Below are 20009 nucleotides of genomic sequence, written 5' to 3'. Positions count from 1 at the left end.
CTCCTAGAGTCTTTTGGAAGGGTGGAGATGCTCATAGCCCAAGTAACTTGAAGTCCAGTGTTATGTTTCCATAAATCCGTGATGATTTGGAGTACAATGTCCAACTGCCGGTGTTGGTCCACTGTGTATAAATTGACTTATTAATATAAATCGGCATTTAAGCCGCCGCGAACCGGCAGAGACCGAGAGAGCTTGAGGACTCGTGGGCGGAAGCAAGCAGACGTGCGGGAGAGACCGTAACCCAGATTAGTGTTGTGAAACGTGATTGATGCGCATGTGGGCGCGAGTTTTGTTTTCTTTTTGAACTAATAAATATTCCCACGAGCCTCAGAACGCCGACTCCGTCCTCCTTCCTTCTCAGCTGATCCTGAGCTTAATATTTCTTACAATAAATATTATATTTATCAACACCAATTCAGCATGAACCAACAAAAATGATGAATGCTCATGATGTTTTCACAACCTGTCCTCCCAACCAATACGCGTGTATAGGTCGTTTTTCCAAATCCCTGAAATATGACCCATCAGAGCATATACTACAATTATGCCCCTGTCAGTAACAGGGTGTTTTCAAATTAATGTTTTGTTACTATTTATTTGCGCAATAATTTGGGTTTCATGTAGCTCAGTTGGTAGAGTATTGCATTATACGACTATTGTGTGTACAAATTACTGTGAGATCGGTGGTAAAAAGTCCACACATTCCATTTTCCATGGTAATGATGTTATACATCATTTTATGATGACAGACAAAAAAAAACAATAACAATATCATGCCTGAGCTTCTTTCATTGCAGGTTACATTGTTATGCCAGTAGGTGGAAGCAAGGGACTGTCTTAATGAGTTAATCACTGAAAGAATACTATGACAAAGATATGGATATGCAACAAATGTGGTTGGAATTATGATTCACACTGGTGCACTTATCATTACTCCGTTCTTCAGTGTCACATGATCTTCAGAAATCATTTTAATATGCTGATTTATTATCAGTGCTGGAAAATGTTCTGCTGCTTAATAATTTTTGGAAACCTGTGATATACAGTCTATGTGGCAAACCCCTTCACAAAAGAAAAAAGCCGTTATAACTGTTTACAACTGTGACAACGAGCACTAAGTTTAACTGTTGGAGAGCAGCAGGCAAACAACGAATGATGAAGGACATTCCTACTGGTTCTTTTAAGTATCTTTGTTTTTGTTTTGACGTGTTCACTATTTATCTATATTATTTGTTATCATATCATATTCAGGAACCATGATATTTTAGTGAAGGGAGCAGATCGTAGTTGATATTGATCCGTGACTATGTCCACAGTTCAGTTTAATAGAGTAAAGGTTTTATCGTTTGTACGTGTTTACAAACTCAAGCGACTGTAAAATAGAATGTCTTTGTCACTGTAAAAGTAACTTTAAAATTAGATTTATTTAGAAAATTCCAAATTGATAGTAAAGCTTAAGAAATGAAATGATTAAAAGGGGAATATAAAATTATCAATTGTAAAAAGTCTGCAGCAGTATTAAATTAGTGCAAATAGCTCAGATGTGCAATGCAGAATTAAAACCTAAACAGTAGAAACAGAAAACATAATGTAATAAAACTGTAGAGGTGGATTTATTATTCCATGTATATTTGAGGTGAATGTGTGTACTGGGCTACTTTTTGCAGCTCTCACTGTGTTGTTAGGTACCAAAAGTAATAATATGTCGATAATAAATAATGAATCCATTAGTCTTAACTCTGCCTTGTCAGCAAAATTTAGCAAAATTACTGACCTGTTCAGGTCTTCAAATGCAGGTCAGTTTCTTCTGTAAGTAGACTGCTATATTAAAACAACCCTATTATTATAGTCGGTCAAAATGCTTTATGCTAAGATAACATTATTTACTGTAAAGTTGCATTAATAATTTAGCAGACCTATTCACTTTGATTTATAGGCTAGTAAAGGTAGAGAATAACATAAAAATATGAGCCATAATAATGCAATGATAATCATTATTTTTTTATAAAATATTGTAGGCTATTGATTTAACGTTAAAGCACTGCAGAAAATTTGTTGTAATCTATATTTTGTATGAATTAGTGTGAAATATACTTTGTAAATTTTAAGTCATTTTAGGATAAATACCAACAATAACACATTGTCCTGATGTAATTCTTTGAATTTAACTAAATTAAATTTAGATTCTGTGCAAACAAATTTTGTGTTTTTGAAACAAGTTGGAGACAGTTTTGTTCGTTACAGTAGATCTGGTCGTGAAGAAGTGACAAGTGCAAGGAAAATAGAAAAAGAAATACATAAAAAAAGAGAGAAAGGGATACCAGAGGAAATGAAGAAATGGAAAAAGGAAGTAAAGGTCCAGTTGAAGAGAAAACCTTGAATCATTTTGCACTGCCAGAGCCTAGGGATTTAGACATTTTTATGTGATGGTTATGCAGATAATAGGGTTGTCTATGGTTTCAGAATTTGCAGTTGGTGTATAGGATGGCTTGGATGAGTGTGAGATTCTCAGCCTGAAAATGAAGTATCCTAAGTCAGATGAGAGCAAGTCATACTGGACTTAACAGTGCATTATATCAAATTGGAAACACCCAAATGGTGAATGCATACTGCCCACAAGATCATGCTGATCGTGTACGTCTTCATTGTAGGAAATACCACAATGAGTTTCTCAATGAGATGTCATGTTATTCAGTCACTAAAGAAGGTAAAGACCTTTATCAGTTCTATAAGGGAAAACAGCGAGTAATTTATATGATGATATTACTACATTTGTAAAAGAAAGTGAATCAAATAAAATAATATAGTCTTTTTGATTGTTTTTATTTATATAATTTTTTTTTTTTTTTTTTTTTTTTTTTTTTTTTTTAGATTTGCTTGATTTTTATGCTTTATTTTCATCCTATAAACAAGCATGGCCACTGCTGGCCAAATGCTGCCCTAAGCAGAACTGTATTGTTGTGCCCACTCTCCAAATTATTGTGGAAGTAAAAAAAAAAAAAAACCTACTATAAGGGGGTCAAAATAGAACTTTAATAAAATATAAAAGTAAATAAATAACTAAATTGTAATTAAATTGTATTATTTACAAATTACAATTGTAGCTAGACAGTCGCCTATGGCTATGATTTTACTAACACAGTTGTCTGTCAAAGTTTACTGGTATTATTATCTTTTTAGTAGAGTCATTTGGCCCCCATAACGTATAGGATTAATGACAAACAAACACTTAATATAAAAAATAAAAAAAAATGAAAATTATCATTCCATGAACAACAAATGAGACCTTATTGTAAAACATTACAAAGACAAGGCTTAAGCCTAGCCCCGGGCTAAATTCTGAGCTCTTTCAATTGAAAGAAAATTGCACTGAGTGATCTTTAAAAATATCAGTGACTTTATTTTGTCTCAAGTGTAGACTAGTAATTCACAACAGTAATGGTTTTTTTAAGGGGTCATAAGATGCTTTTTTAAAGATCATTATTTTTTTTTGTATTTGGTGTAACAGAATATGTTGACATGCTGTAATGTAAAAAAAACATATTATTTTTTAAATACTGTACATTAATGTAGGTCCTCTATGCCCCGCCTCTCTCAAATGTGTAATTTTCTACAAAGTCCCTCCTTCCGACAAGCGCAGTCTGCTCTGATTGGCCAACTGACCCAGTGCATTGTGATTGGCCGAACACCGTAAGAACCATAGACAGTAAAAGAAATGGACACAGCGACCCCATTGGAACTCAATTGAGACAAATGAAGCCCAGTTTTAGCGTTTTTTAGCACTTCCGTTTCTGACGCGCAGACTCAAACGAAGCTTGACGACGTCAGCAACCTGTCTGACAGATGTAAACCTTCTAAGTGGCTGTGCGTGCAAACTGCCATCGTTAATCTTGCAGAGACGGCGAGCTTGAGCGGGGAGTTCTTTGTCGTGAGTGAGCAGGAGTAAGTATTCTGATTAATTATTTTGTATAGGATTTTAAAAATGTAACGCCAGTATGCCATATTAAGTTAATTGCCTGCGACCTTCTCCTCCTGTCTGTACGGTAATGCGACAGAGAGCCGAGTGGTTATGACGCAATCGTTAACCTATTTTTTACAAAAACTGTTTATACGGGGCTATAATGTAACATAGAAGGTAATGGAGCCCTTTATACATTGTCGTGTATCTTTAGAAATAAATAATGGACAAACAGAGTCTTTAAACGCCTCAGATGTAAAGTTATTCGCTGTCAAAGTGACGCCAAAATGAATGGGAGTCAATGGGAATGCTAACGCAAGTGAAGTTCTGCTAAAAGATGGCAGCCCCCAGCCGACTTCAACTTCCGGTCGAGTTCCTTGCCCCTTGGTAAGAACTCGTGGGAAATGTAGTGCCTCTTTCCATAATCATGAGCTTCATCTTTCAAAATAAATGTAATGACAGTTAATACTGTCCTTAGTTTTACTATCAGTTTGAGCCCAAAAGGGGAACAGAGTGGCCTGACAGGCATAGTATTGAAGCTCGTATGTGTTTGCATTACACAAGCCACCGACGGTTAAGACAACTGACTGCACTGTGTGACCCTGTCTCTCTCTCTCTTTCACACACACACACACACACACACACACACATGCACGCGGTCATCCATAAAATGCGTTGGTGTTCTGTTGTAAGTAATCTGAAAAATTCCTTAATGCATCTACTTTCGGAAGACCAAATAAAGTGCTTTTGCTTTTGCCTACATACACATATCATCTCCCTGACATGGCTGCTTCAACACTAACTGTGGTCACTGAAACCACGTCTTCTTTCTTTGTGTGTACATTTAGGCGGCATTACGCAAATATTTCCACATAGTGAGGTAGACATGTGGGGCGTGTTTGAATGAGGAGTTTTAGGAGTTCTTAACTTGATAAAGAATATCTCTTTGGATTTGAGACTTTAGTCTTTGATACTTTACAGATTTTCTTCATGCACCAAGAGCTTGTAACACTCCAAAGAGAAAGGAACATTTTAATTTGCATCACATGAACTCTTTAAGGTATGTTAATCCAAATTACTTTAATGTCCTTATTGAAACTATAATACTGGCTTAGTCTAAGCTCCGTCTGGGAAGCCAGGCCATTAGAAAGTCTCTAATTCATAAGCAATGAGGTGGACAGGCCCAGGTGTTTTAGTTGACTGTTGTGTAGTTTACCATTAGCATATATGTTAACATCAAAATAGTGTTAGCAGATATTAAGCAGAGCAGAGTCTACTAATACTCTACAATTACTTTTTTATTGAGCACAGATTGAGCGGTTGGTATAGTGCTGTACAGGAAAGAAGAATATTGTAGTTATCAGGTCTGTGTTTTCATAAACAATGTTCTGGGTGGATGGCAATTCCCCCACAAGTTTGTTGTTTGCAAAAAAAGACAAGTATAAACTTGCTTCAGGTCACAACTGGCAAACAAGAATGGCAGAAAAAAAAAACATGCACCACATATCAGTGTAAGAGCACAAGCTATTTCTCCGGAACCAGAGTATGTGAGGGGAGTGGAGTGGAAGCTGAGCGTGGAGAGGAGTGGTGTGATTTTGAATGGAGTGAGGAATTTTTTTATTTTTTTGTTTGTAGCGTTGTGGTTTTCACTCTCTCCAAGAGTACTCCACTATCGCTCCATCATGAACACAATTCATGACAATGGTCCATTATATAACTGAATATTTAGGAAGAATTCACATGTTAAACATATTTAGCACGCTTGATAAAAATGGATCACTCAAATTGGAACGAATGTGAAGGTTAAGATGACGGCAATGGACATTAGCAGGAAGTTAGTTCTCAAGGACTTTGTTTGTTCCTTGTAGATACTGAATATTATTTTTAAACAAGGACAACACTTGTTCAGAATTGCATTCAGACAAGAAAAGAGAAGAAATCTGGTGTGGAGTGTGGAGCAGAAAATGATTTAACTGGAATGGAGTGGTTATTGAATGCGTGGAGTCTGGAGGGAAAATTGTTGCCACTCTACTCAACACAAATACTCTGATAAGACCACACAGAGGAAATGCCAATATGGGGTGTTGCATCCCTTTAATCAGTGAAAATGTTCAAAGAAAAAACATGCTTGTGTTTCAAAAATACAGTTCACAGGATCTTCTGAACCCCCCCCCCCCCCCCCCCCCAAAAAAAAGAAAAGTCTGAGCCAAGAACGTGCATTAAGATAAGATTACACTTGTGCCACAACTTCCGATCATGACACCTGAAAATACTTCTTGTGACTTTTTTTTTCTACATCGAACATCTCTCATGATTGTTTAGTTTGATGGAACGTGGTACAAAGTAGCTTTAAAATAAATATAATTTATTTGATTATAGTTTTATTTCTTGCTGAAAGTTTTACTCTGATGTGTGTGAATTTGACATAGATGACTTATGAATCATTAACAGTAAAATACCCTAAGTACACCATTGTGCAATCCTATTTCGACGGAATACTAATAATACTCAATGTACACACATTGTTTGCATAACACCAGATTTAGTTGTATAGTGAGATATCTTATTTCGTTCACATCTGAGGTCTTTCAAGTTAAGTCACCTTTATTTATATAGCACTACACTACAATACAGATTGTAGCTTTACAGTGTTAAAAAGGAAAATAGTGTATCAATAATAGGCAAGGAAAGTTTATTTTTATAGCACATTTCATGCAAAATGGTCATTCAAAGTGCTTTACATAAAAGAAAGTAAAATAAAAATAGAAAACAAAACAAGCAAGGAAATTATTTAAAAATTTACTCATTTAAAATGAATTTAAAACAGTTAAAAATTGAAAACATTACATAAAATACAGTGAATACGTAAAATACAGTGCAATCAGTTCAGACATCGCACAGTGCTCATTCAATAAATGCACAGCTAAACAGATGAGATTTGAGTCTAGATTTGAATGTGATTAACGCTTTAGCACATCTGATCTCTTCTGGAAGCTGATTCCAACTGCGCAGCATAGTAACTGAAAGCAGACTCCCCTTGTTTTGTGTGAACCCTTGGTATTTCTAACTGACTAATGATTCTGACTGACTTATGAATCCTAACATCTGAACATATCTGCAATATATTTTGGTCCTAGGTCATTGAGTGATTTATAAATGAGTAAAAGTACTTTAAAATCAATCCTAAATGTAACTGGAAGCCAGTGTAAGGACCTGTTGACTGGTGTGATATGATCAGATTTTCTGGTTCAGAATCCTGGCAGCAGCGTTCTGGATGAGCTGCAGCTGTCTACTGAAGGTGCATTCACACCAGACGTGAATAGAGCATCTGGCGTGAGTGATTTCAGTGTTAAGTCAAAGACGCGAATAGACAAGACGCGGCGCGAATTGAGCGTTTTGGGAGTTTTGAAACGAGAGTTGAAAAATCTGAACTTTGGCTAAATTTCACGCAGCATTAACCAATCAGGAGCTTGCTCTAGTAGTGACTAGTGATGTGTCGTTCTTGAACGATTCAATCATTTTGAACGAATCTTTAATGTGACTCAGGAAGAACATGTCATCTCGGGGGTGATTCGTTCAGTCGCGCATGAACAATATTCTATTCTGCTAGTAGTAATTCACCTGTGTCAGTCAATGCAGTCTTGAGCCGGAAAGTGAATTGATTAGTTCATAGTTCGGGTCTATCAGGTTTTTGACTCGTTTCTTAATCACGTGGCAGCCCCAAATGGTAAACCAATGCAGTCTGAGCCGAAAAGAGAATTGATTAGTTCATCTTTCGGGTCTTCGGCAGGGGGCCAGGGTTTCATATTTTATTGAAGCACCCCTGGGCGCCGCCATTGGCTAGCGGACCCCCACCTGCTGTTAGCATTCCATTGACTCCCATTCATTTTGGCGTCACTTTGACAGCGAATAACTTTACATCTGAGGCGTTTAAAGACTCCATTTGCCTATAAAAGGAAGATACGATAGTGGTCTATAATTGCTCAAAATGGTGTTATCAAGTTGCTCTTTGCACGATTCTAGTTGCTGCACTATTTCTTCCAAAATTGTGTTATCAATTGCTTCAAAAATAGACGTAGTATCTTTTTGATATTGCGGCCAAATATGTCTGACCTCTGCATTACTTGAGGATGTGCTAATCGCCTTCCTGATACTGATGATCTTCTCAGAAAAGAAGGAAGCAAACTCATTGCATTTGCTGTCTGAGAGCATTTCACTGGGAATCTGACTTGGAGGGTTTGTCAGTCTCTCAACCTTGACAAGTTGAGTCTCTGTCACAAGAGTGTTGTTTAAGTTATAAGGTTTGAGAAGAAATTATCTCTAGCTGTGGCTAGTTTTACGTTAAAACCATGAAGATGCTATAGTGAATTTCAAGGTTTCATCTTCCGCCACATCCCCTTTGGCTTTTCTGCATTGTCTTTTCATAGTCTGAACTGCTATTGATATTCTCCAAAATGATTTCTGTCTATTTGTTTTCTTACTGACTTTTATTAGAGCAATATCATCAATAAAATTCTTAATTTTTTAGTTAAAGGAATCACAGAGAATATCAGCAGAGTCTGCAGAAATGCTTGGTGTTGAAGATACAGCCTCCATAAACAGCACACTAGTGTCCTCATTAATGCATCTCCTTCTGACAGAGACAGATATAGATTCATTGGTAGCAGAGATCAATATATCAAAGAAAATACAGAAGCGATCAGATAGTGCTACATCCATAATAACAATGGATGAAATGTTTAGACCCCTACTGATGATTAAATCTAGAGTGTGTGGGTCCATGCACATGCTGAATCAGGTCAAAAGTGTTTAGAACCGTTATCATATCTTTTGTAGTTTTGTTTTCTGATTTATCTGTGTGAATAATAAAATCCCCTGTAATAGCAAAACATTCAAACTCTGAGGAAACCATTGATAACATTTCTGTGACCTGTACAATAAAGGCTGGAGAGTATTTTGAATGCCTGTAAATAATGATAAACAGAATACGTGGAGCACCTTTCAGCACAATCCCTAGATATTCAAAAGACAAGTACTGACCAAATGATGCTGCTATCAGTTGTTTTTGGTTCACCTACAGCAGATGGATGGTTTGGGCCCTGGCATTGTTGCAGCGGTTGGACAGATACTGGAGAGAGGGATAATGTGTCCGGTGACTGGTGCTGTGTCTCTGGTGTTTTTGCATGGTGTTATCAGTGTCCTTGTAAGATATGTCAACCACATGATGACTCGGACCCGGTGTGTGTGTGCTGAATGACTTCACACACTCTGCTGAAGGATGACGAAGGGAAAAGTAAATATTGTCCTTAAGCACTCTAGCACCAAGTTTGTTAGGATGGAGGCCATCCAGTTTAAACTGTTGTCTATGGCCCCAGAATAGATTGAACTTGTCTATGAAATTCACTTTGTCTATAACAAATTCACTGTTATATTACAAGATTTTTGTAGCCATGTGTTCAGCCCAAGCAACCGTGAAAACATATTTGTTCCCCTTGCTGGGAGTGGTCCACTGATGAATGACTGAACTTTGAGTCTTCAAAGTGTTTCAAAGAGTCCTTCTTAAGTCCTTCTTAAGGAGTTCTGACTGCTCTTTCCAGAGATCATTCTTTCCCACATGGATGATGATTTTGATTTGCAGTCTTATGCTTCATCAAAAAAAACCTTGTTCAAATCAGAGACATAAAACAAGCGGACAAACAGTCAATTTTTCAATTAAAGCCATTTTATTGTTGATTCAGTGATGTCATCATCCAGCTAGGTTCGGTTTTTATCAAATAGTGTCTGTGCAATCAAGCTGACAGTATTGCCAGAAGTGTACAAGTAAGCCAAAGGTGACATGTCTGAGGTGACAAAGGTCATATGTCTCAAAGTGCTAAATGTATGGAATTCTTAACTCACTGAATCAGCTTCAATCACACTTAATTGCCAACACAAACAAATGTGTGGATACCATTAAATAGATGTGTAGCCATGTAGACATGTAAAAAAAAACCTTGGCAAAGGAGTACAATTAAGGCTTTCAGAGGGTGTTGCTTGTGTCAGTATAGTGGGTCTGGATGTCTGACAGCACTAGAGACCATTCTTTTAATTTCATAATATCATAATACATGAGGTTTAATTGAAAAGTGTATACATTGCAAAAGTAAGTATTACACAGCACACTAAAAACAAGGAGTAAAAAACTCAACCCCAAACAAGTTTTTATTTAACTGGTTGAACGTACATTTGGACACATTACGGGGTGAAAGTTTTTTTTTTTTTTCATTTCTTAATTTTTGCCTTCCTCTTTCTCAGAAATGACTTAAGTGGTGAGACTGAAGTCATCAAAACTAATTTAATCGCCAAGTCATTTTTATTTAATAGATTCTGACACATACCAAAAACACGTATATTTGGTTCTGAAGCACACAATGATCATTCTCAACTCTAAAACACACCTGAAACAACATATCCACTTGTAAGTAAATTACTCGTTTTCCAAAAACCGAAGACAGTTGCCTTTCTGCCCAAAAGAGAAGCTGATAGATAGATAGATAGATCCATTTCCTCTCTCACCTAGGAGAAAGAAACAGTGAAGCAGTGGGGCTCTAATGACAACTCGATTCGCCGGTGTTTCACACATGAGGATCTGCACAACTCATTGGCTGCAAGTGGCTTGATTTCCTTCAGTGCATCTGAGGAAGACATCACTGTGGATGATTGTCTCTCTCTCTTGTCTGTGTTTGTGTTGATGTGGGTGGAGCCGCCGATCACTGGGCTGATCAGCACTGCAATCAAGACTAATCAGTACGCCAGGATAAGTGAATTATGAATTATGATGGTAGGATAAGTGCATTAAGAGTTTTTCAATTTTTTCCTCTCTGTGACCTCCTGTCTAGACATATATTCCACATCTCTGCATTTCCATGGTAACCCCTCTCCCCATCTATCACTAGAAGCTTTAATTATGCGCTCTTATGAACTGTAAAAAACATACTCATGTAAGCTGATCACACACGCATGCAAACTAGCATTTTAAATAATTAAGGGGGAGGTATGAGGAAGGTTTTGAATATGATTACTCAAAGTTTACAGTGATGATTGTTTTGGATTTATATTGTGCAATGTAATACAAGCAATAATGCATGATTCCCAGAAATTAGAAAGCCTGAGCCAGGAATGTTAGTGTAATATGAATTAGAGATTTCCTGGAGAGCTGCCCGCTTTTTAGAGGAATGAGGCAAACTGCTCTCAGATGCTGTGATTCATACACTCTAGTTCCACAGGTGGCACAGTCATGCTTTTTCAAGCTCTGCCAACTCTCTAAAGTGAAACCGTTTTAACTCAGAGTAATCTTCAAATAGTGACTCACGCATTCGTAACATCACAACTAGACTACTGGAATTCACTTTACTTTGTTCTATCTCAGTCTTCTCTCTCTCACCTACAGCTAGTGCAAAACGCAGCAGCTAGACTCCTCACTGGGACACGCAAGTATGAGTCGATCACCCCTATCTTATTCAAACTCCATTGGCTACCTGTTAAATTTAGAATTGATTTAAAAATTGTACTTTTTGTACACTCCTTCTCGTACTTTGAGATCCAGCGATCACTGCCTTCTCATCGTGCCTAGATCCAGGCTTAAAAAACAAGGTGACCGTGCTTTTGCGACTGCAGGCCCAAAACTTTGGGAACAGTCTGCCTCTCTATATCAGAATGGCTCCTTCAGTTTCCATCTTCAAATCTTCTTTAAAAACTTTTTTGTTTTCTCTTGCTTTTGATGCTCATTGATTCTGATACGATTACTGCTTATTTTTTTCTTTTGTTTTCTTTTTTCAGTTGTTTCTTTTGTCCTGTAGTGCTCTGCATTTTATTCTCTGCTATGTACAGCACTTTGGTCAACCTTGGTTGTTTTTAAATGTGCTTTATAAATAAATATTGTATTGTATTGTATTGTATTTATGATCAAACCAGGGTGATTAGACAGGAATGGAGAAAAGAGGAAAGAAAGTATCATATGATTGCATCAAAGAGTGTTTGATTCACTATCAAAAACTGTTCCCTCGGTCCACATCAAATTCTAAATATTATCTGAATTTACTCCAGTGTCTCACATTTACCTGGTGCAACTTGGTGATTATTTATAAAAGGAAGCCCACTTTTTGTTTGTTTGATGTTGTTCCTCCTCGTCTCTTATTAGAGATTATCAATAATTAATAGCAGTTTAATCAGTAGAATAGTCCCATCCTATTTTAAGCATGCCACTGTACAGCCACTACTCAAAAAAACAAAAACAAATCTTGATCCAACAGTTAAATAATTACCATCCCAATTCTAAATGTAACTTTTATCAAAAGGTTTGTAGAAGGTTGTTCTTATTTTCTACAGGAAAATAATAATTTCTATAAATATCAGTCTGGCTTCAGACCTCAGTACAGAATCTGTATTGCTAAATGTTTTAAATGACTTATTGTTGATTCCGCCAATTGTGCTGTTTTAATTTGATGGACCTTAGTGCAGCATTTCACACTCTCGATCATGGCATTCTTTTAAAACACTTACAGCAAATTGGGATTCAAGGACATGTTTTAGATTGGTTTGTATTATGTTTAAAGGATCAAACCTTCTCTTGTAGAGACTGGCAAATATTCATCATCTTGTGCACCAGTTTTGTATGGGGTTCCACAGGGCTCAATTTTGGGTCCTGATCTATTTTCTTTATACATGCTCCGTTGTATGCTATATTTAAGAGGCACAATGTTTCATACCGCTGTTACACAGATGATACTCTGTGTTATTTTCCCTTGCACCCAAAGGATGTCTCCAGTTTACAGTGTCTGTTTAATTTTGTCTGAGAGATGTGAAAGAGTGGGATGTCTGCCCACTTCCTTCCATTAAATGAGTCTTAATCTTTGGCTCGCCTGCTTCTACAGAGGTTTTGGCCAGTAAACTGGGACCTCAGAAATAGGCATTGCTTTTGACTCTGCTTTGACTTTTGATAAAGAGATCAATGCTGTGTTTAGAAGATGTTTTTATCAGCTAAAGAATATTGAAAAGGTGAAGTCATTCTTAACATCAAGAGGCATGGAGACTGTAATACATGCTTTTATTTCATCCAGATTAGATTAATGTAATGTATTGTACTTGGGTGTTCCACAGTCTCTATTGTCTCTTCTTCAACTTGTTCAAAATGCTCCCGCTTGATTGTTGACTGGAACAATAAAGAGGGAAGATACTTGTATTTCACCAGTGTTGATCTCTCTCCACTGGCTCCCAGTTAAATATCGTATCCATTTTAAAACGTTGTTTGTTTATAAGGGTTTCCATGGACTGGCTCCATGTTATATCTCAGATCTCCTTCTGTTCCAGTGTAATGCCTCTAGGGATCTTCGTTCAACTAGTAGTATTCAGTTGACTGTCTCAAGGACACGCTTGAAATTGAAAGGAGATCGTGCCCTTTCAGTTCAAGTTACCACCCCTTATAAGAACTGCACCAACATACGCTGATTTTAAGTCATTTCTTGAAACTTATTTATTTACTGGTGCTTATGGTCATAAGTAAGCACAGAGGCATAACTGTAGTGTAATATATGTCACCGTGTTCTATGTTAACTTTTGTATTTTGTTACATGTTTATATTCTATACAGCACTTTGGCCAACAGCAGTTGTTTTTAAATGTTCCCTATAAATAACTATGACTGACTGATTGACAGTACAAATTACACTAGAATGCATTATCATATGAAGTTATTGTATCAGTGTATACATGTGTTTTATGCGTCAAAGGCTTTTCACACTGAAAGAAATGTACTCAAAATCCACACATTTGTAGACAAGAATTAATATGTTAATGGTATATGTTATAGGGATGTGTTGTAGGGATATGTTTTAATGATGATGTCATCCTCCAGATGATTTCCAAGATTTCCAAGATTTTAAATTAACAAATAAAGCAAGCGCTTTCATTTTGTTTATTAGTTTTATTTCCAGGGCAATACTGACCCCTAGTGTGAGAGAGCGGGAGAACATTAGAAATAAAAGGAAGCAAAACTCCTGAAAGTAAAAAACAAAAGAAACAAAAAAGTGTTTCGGTAATAACATAATTTAAGGCATCATCTCCGCTCTTATATATATATATATATATATATATATATATATATATATATATATATAATTATCGTTATACCTGTAATTATTAAATTGCAATATATTTTACATTAGCTTTGATGCATGTTTTTATTTTAATATATTTCAGTGTATTTATTTTTGTAAAAATGTGTAAAGCAATTTGAGATACAGTATAACTTTTAAAGGCGTTCTAAAACATTCAGTTTTAAGTTATTATTATTATATACGTAACTAAATATATCTGCTCTTTAAAATGACTGTTAAACTGATTCTAAGACCATTAATAAATAACATTAAATATTAACAGAGCGTCTTGTCCAATCACGTAGTTCTACGATCTGAAAAATGTGTTGCTGCACGAGGGTGTGCAGCAAACATCTAACCAATCAGTAAGCCCATACCCAGGAAAATCAACCAATCAAAATCATCCTCGCGGCCATGTCAGTTTCACGGAAGTTGACGTTGCTAACGCCAGTGGAAACCAAGGGGCAAGGAACTCGACCGGAAGTTGAAGTCGGGTGGGGGCTGCCATCTTTTAGCAGAACTTCACTTGCGTTAGCATTCCCATTGACTCCCATTCATTTTGGCGTCACTTTGACAGCGAATAACTTTATATCTGAGGCATTTAAATACTCTGTTTGTCCATTATCTATTTCTAAAGATACACGACAATGTATAAAGGGCTCCATTACCTTCTATGTTACATTATGGCCCCGTATAAACAGTTTTTGTAAAAAATAGGCTAACGATTGCGTCATAACCACTCGGCTCTCTGTCGCATTACCGAACAGACAGGTGGAGAAGCTCGCAGGCAATTAACTTAATATGGCGTACTGTCGTTACATTTTAAAATACTATACAAAATAATTAATCAGAATACTTACTCCTACTCACTCACGCCAAAGAACTCCCCGCTCAAGCTCGCCGTCTCTGCAAGATTAACGATGGCAGTTTGCACGCACAGCTACTAGAAGATTTACATCTGTCAGACAGATTGCTGACGTCGTCAAGCTTCGTTTGAGTCTGCGCGTCAGAAAACGGAAGTGCTAAAAACGCTAAAAATGGGCTTCACTTGTCTCAATTGAGTTCCAATGGGGTCGCTGTGTCCATTTCTTTTACTGTCTATGGTGGAAACATCTCTAATCATAGCCATCATTTATAGTGATGATAACACATCATTAACCGGTAAGTAATGTCTGAAACTTTGCGTCTTGTTTTATAAAGTACGTAGTTTTCAGCCGGTTTTATGGTTTGTTGTTTTTGTTTTTCTGTAAAAACGCAATAATAATCTCATGACTCGTCATGAACTGCTATAATGTGATATTTCTGCTGTCAGCTGGACAAATATATTGTTCTGCAATATTACAAGTATTTACTTTGTGCGTTAAATATTAAAGTTATAATACTATTTCAATGCCAGTGTTTAAGCTATGGCATATGGGAGAGCTGTACGTCAAATACAGGTTGAGGTGTTTTCAAAGATTAAACGACTATGTTTGACCATTTTGCTCTTATCTTCAGATAATGGAACAACATGAGAGATGGTTAAAAATGTGGTGACAAATCACTTGATTTAAAACTGTTTCATAAACTGTCAAACCCCCAAGAGCCACCTGGCTCGCATTATAGACTGGAAAAAGATTATAATAAACCTCATTGAACAGTTTAATGCTTAACCTTCTTTTTTACGTTTCACACAGGTTTTCACAGAGTGTTTTGCAAGAATGTTGGAGACGTGGCCTGTGAAATCTGGAGCCCTTGATTGATGGCAGCTCTAGCGGTGTTCCGTCATGCCTGCAGCGGTCCTCTGCTCTGGGGCTGGGGACCCGTTCTGTTTGGTCTGCTGGGTCTGTATTTGTTCTGCTGCTGCCTTTAGCAGGAATAGAGGATCAATGCTGTGCCACGCTGAAGGGTCTTGCTCTTCTGCGCTGCCAGCTGTGGGGTGGTGTCCAGCAGCCTGTCGTGCACACCACCAGCCTGACAGTCCCTTTCACTGCACTAGACCTCCTACCACAGAAAGTCAAGCCCAGTAAAGGTACAGTTGAAGCTGCAGTTGACTTTGTGTTGCTCAGTGTCTTCTTTTTAAATTGGTTATTGCCTTTCTAAAGTGCATTCATTTATGCATGTTATTCTAAATGAAAACTTTTATACTTTATCATCTTATATCTTCATCTTGTCCTCCTGGGACCCAGACATAGAGTTTTGTCCTCTGTAGAGGACATTGTTTTAGCAAATTTCTCTGAGACCACATGGCCACGCTTTTAAGTCTGAATGCCCTGTTTCGAGCACATTCAGGGCTTATAACAAAGAATTGAAAGTTTAATCATGACAACACCTCCTCCTTGGTCTTTAAATGTGACAGACATTTACTATATGACTAAATTCAGCACTCTTATGGAAATATGATAATATTGTGAAATTATAATTTAAAACTGACAAATTTTCTTATGAATTCAAAGGAGAATATGGCTTTCTGTTGTGAAACATGCATCAATTTCATATATGTTTATCCTTTATAACAGACACTAGGACATTCTTCATTCATTCTTCATTCTTCTATGAAATATGAGATATTAAGTGAAAAGTTTATTTTGTTATAATACTTTTTTTTTTATTACATGTTGCCCAAAAAATACATGAATATGCAAATCAGAGACAATTAGTAGATGCGTTGATTTATAATAGGAAAACCCAGCCTTATGTCTCTCGTACAGTAGTACAGTTTGCCTTATTCTCCTTAGTGGCCAAAGTTGAAATCATACTCATTAGATTATGCTCATTAAAGCTCATTGCAAACAGGTTTACATGCAATTTACTGTATCATTAATTTACATTAAACAGATAAAATTGTCAAATAATTAAAAATGAAACTTACTTTCAAGCATTAATATATACCGAGTATGCATCTCCCAGCTGGAATGTCATAGAGTGAACCGCTGACCATCTGTTTGTTTACAGAGACTCAGCTGGAGGCAAAGGCAGCTCTCCAGCAGGCTTTGGAAATGAAGAAAAATGGCAAGAGGGAGAAGGCTCATAAGCTGCTCATCCACGCGCTCAACATGAACCCAGAGTTTGTGGAGGCGCTCACTGAATTGGGCACCATACTGGAGGAGGAAAAAGACGTTGTCCAAGCAGACCACCTGTACACCAAGGCCCTCGCCATCTCGCCCTGTAACGAGAAGGCTCTGGTGAGCAGGGATCGCACGCTGCCATTAGTAGAGGAAATAGATCAGCGCCACTTTGGGATCATTGATGGAAAGGTACGACGTCTCATGTCTATACCCAAAGGCAACTCTGCTTTGCGTCGAGTCATGGAGGAAACCTACTACCATCATATTTACCACACCGTAGCTATCGAGGGCAACACGCTCACTCTGTCCGAGATTCGCCATATTATTGAGACCAGATATGCTGTACCAGGAAAGAGTCTACAAGAACAGAACGAGGCCATTGGTGTCGATGTAGCCATGAAGTACATCAACACCACCCTGCTGTCCCGCGCTGGAGCAATCACTGTAAACGACATCTTGGAGATACACAGACGGGTACTAGGCTACACCGATCCCGTTGAAGCCGGGCGCTTCCGTGCCAGCCAGGTGTTCGTGGGACATCACATCCCACCGCACCCGCAGGACTTGGACAGGCACATGCAGGAGCTGGCGCAGTGGTTGAACTCGGAGGAAGCGCTGAATCTGCACCCGGTGGAGTTCGCAGCTCTCGCGCACTATAAACTGGTTTACGTGCATCCGTTCGTGGACGGGAACGGACGGACATCCCGACTGCTCATGAATTTAATCCTAATGCAAGCTAGTTATCCGCCGATCACCATTCGAAAAGAGCAGAGGGCGGAGTATTACACCGCCCTGGATACTGCCAATGAGGGTGATGTAAGGCCCTTTATTCGCTTTATCGCAAAATGCACAGAAATGACACTCGATACGCTCCTGATAGCCACAACCGAGCATGCAGTTGGGCTGCCTGATGCTAGTAATCATGCCTGTATTGATTGTAAACACACCATACCTGTGCATAGCTGATGGATGCATGTTCGTAGATGCAATACGTTTGCATGTGGTGTATATCGAAGTGCCATATCAGCCTCTGTAACGAATCACTCTCCAACTTTATACTGCTAGCATGGGACCTACATGGACTTATTGTGTATCCATTTTAAGTCTGTGCATTTACTGTGTAGCTATATCCATTACAGATCCTTTGTTTCTTATTTTGAAATGTAGACCATTCAAAATGTCCTTATTTGAGCCTCTACTTTGTTGTCAGTTTTAACTTTTCTTTTCCACTGAATGAACAGTATTAGGGCAGATCTTCAGATCCTTTAGCAACTAAATCCTTCTGCTTGTGAGTTAAAGATAATGTGTCTGTCTGTTGGGAACAGTATTCATACTCATACTTTTGTGATGTAAATCTCTATTCTTGGACTTTTTTTCTAGTCTCAAAAAGCAAGACCGAGTTAGTCTATTATGAAGTTTGCTTGTAAAAAGAACGGAGTGCAGTTCTTTAGTGATGATTTATGAGCGGAAGTATATGTTGTGAGCTCTACAGCTTGTTGGACACATTTCTCACTTTCAAGCTGGCAGGTTACAGCCAGGAAATGTCATGCTCAAAAATGAGTGTCTGCCAAACCCAGTTTGAGTAATAATTAACCTTTAGTAGTCAACCATTTTGTTTTGAATTTTGAGGTTCTTTAAAGTTTTGTTTAAAAGATAACTTTATTTTGAGATGTTACTTATATTTAAAATGTTAATAATAATAATAATATTCCATATGAAATGATTCTGATACATGATGCAAGGAACATTATAAATGCCTACAGCTGTTCAGAAGTTTATTTTGGAAGATGTATAATTGATTACAGGAGTGTTGAAAGGTTTTATTAAGAATAATGTTAGGGATTTTCATTTTATTTTTTTGATTGACATTTTGAGTTTGCCACTATTGTCAAGCACTTTAATCTATTTAAAGATAACTTTAAACTATTTTACTACTTGTAAAAGGTATTTTATTATTGTAATAAATTATTGTGCAACTTCTCATTTCCTTCTAGTATTTGGTGGATCTTTTCATATGAAGGATAATAAACAGTACTCACTGTTGTGAAATACAGAACACGTCTGCTATACCCTTGACAAAAGATCAAAACAATCCATTTAGGATGATATGAGACCCTGGAGCACAAAACCAGTCAAGTCGCTGGGGTATATTTGTAGCAATAGCCAAAAAACATTGTATGGGTCAAAGTTATAGTTTTTTCTTTTAAGCCAAAAATCATTAGGATATGAAGTAAAGATCATGTTCCCTTGAAGATATTCTGTAAATTTCCAACTGTAAATAAATTAAAACTTTGATTAGTAATATGCTTTGCTAAGAACTTCATTTGGACAACTTTAAAGCCGATATTCTCAATATTTCGTTTTTTTTTTTTTTTTTTTTTTTGTGCCCTCAGATTGCATTTTTTAAAATAATTGTCTCGGACAAATATTGTCCTATCCTAACAAACCATACATCAATAGAAAGATTATTTATGCACCTATTATTATTATTATTATTATGCACAAAAATGTACGGTTATGACTGGTTTTTGTGGTCCAGGGTCACATATAGCTAAATACGGCTAAAACAAAATGAGATGTGAACACAAACATCACAAGTCCTATGTTTGACAACCACATACATTTAATTGCTTCATTAAACAATTCAGGCCTTAAAACAGAAAGGAAAACCATATGACAACATTTTTTTGAGCAACACAGGAAATACAACAGGAACATTATTAGAAATAATTATGAGTGCCTAAAGATGACACTGATCGTGGTAAATGAAAACGGCCAATCTATAATCAAACAACTGATATAGTAAACCAAGAGGAAAGTACGCAATTTACCACATGTATACCATGTTTTCGTTATTTTTAATGTTTGAACA

General features: G+C 37.1%; 1 pseudogene; it reads left to right on the top strand.

Annotated features, from left to right (window-relative positions):
- Window positions 1-14499: 14499 nt before the first annotated feature.
- On the top strand, window positions 14500-19120 carry LOC113104159 (adenosine monophosphate-protein transferase FICD-like; annotated as a pseudogene).
- The last annotated feature ends 889 nt before the right edge of the window (window positions 19121-20009 follow it).

This window comes from Carassius auratus, unplaced genomic scaffold, assembly GCF_003368295.1.
Source record: "Carassius auratus strain Wakin unplaced genomic scaffold, ASM336829v1 scaf_tig00217937, whole genome shotgun sequence".
Taxonomy (NCBI): domain Eukaryota; kingdom Metazoa; phylum Chordata; class Actinopteri; order Cypriniformes; family Cyprinidae; genus Carassius; species Carassius auratus.
This window is presented reverse-complemented; position numbering and strand designations above follow the sequence as displayed.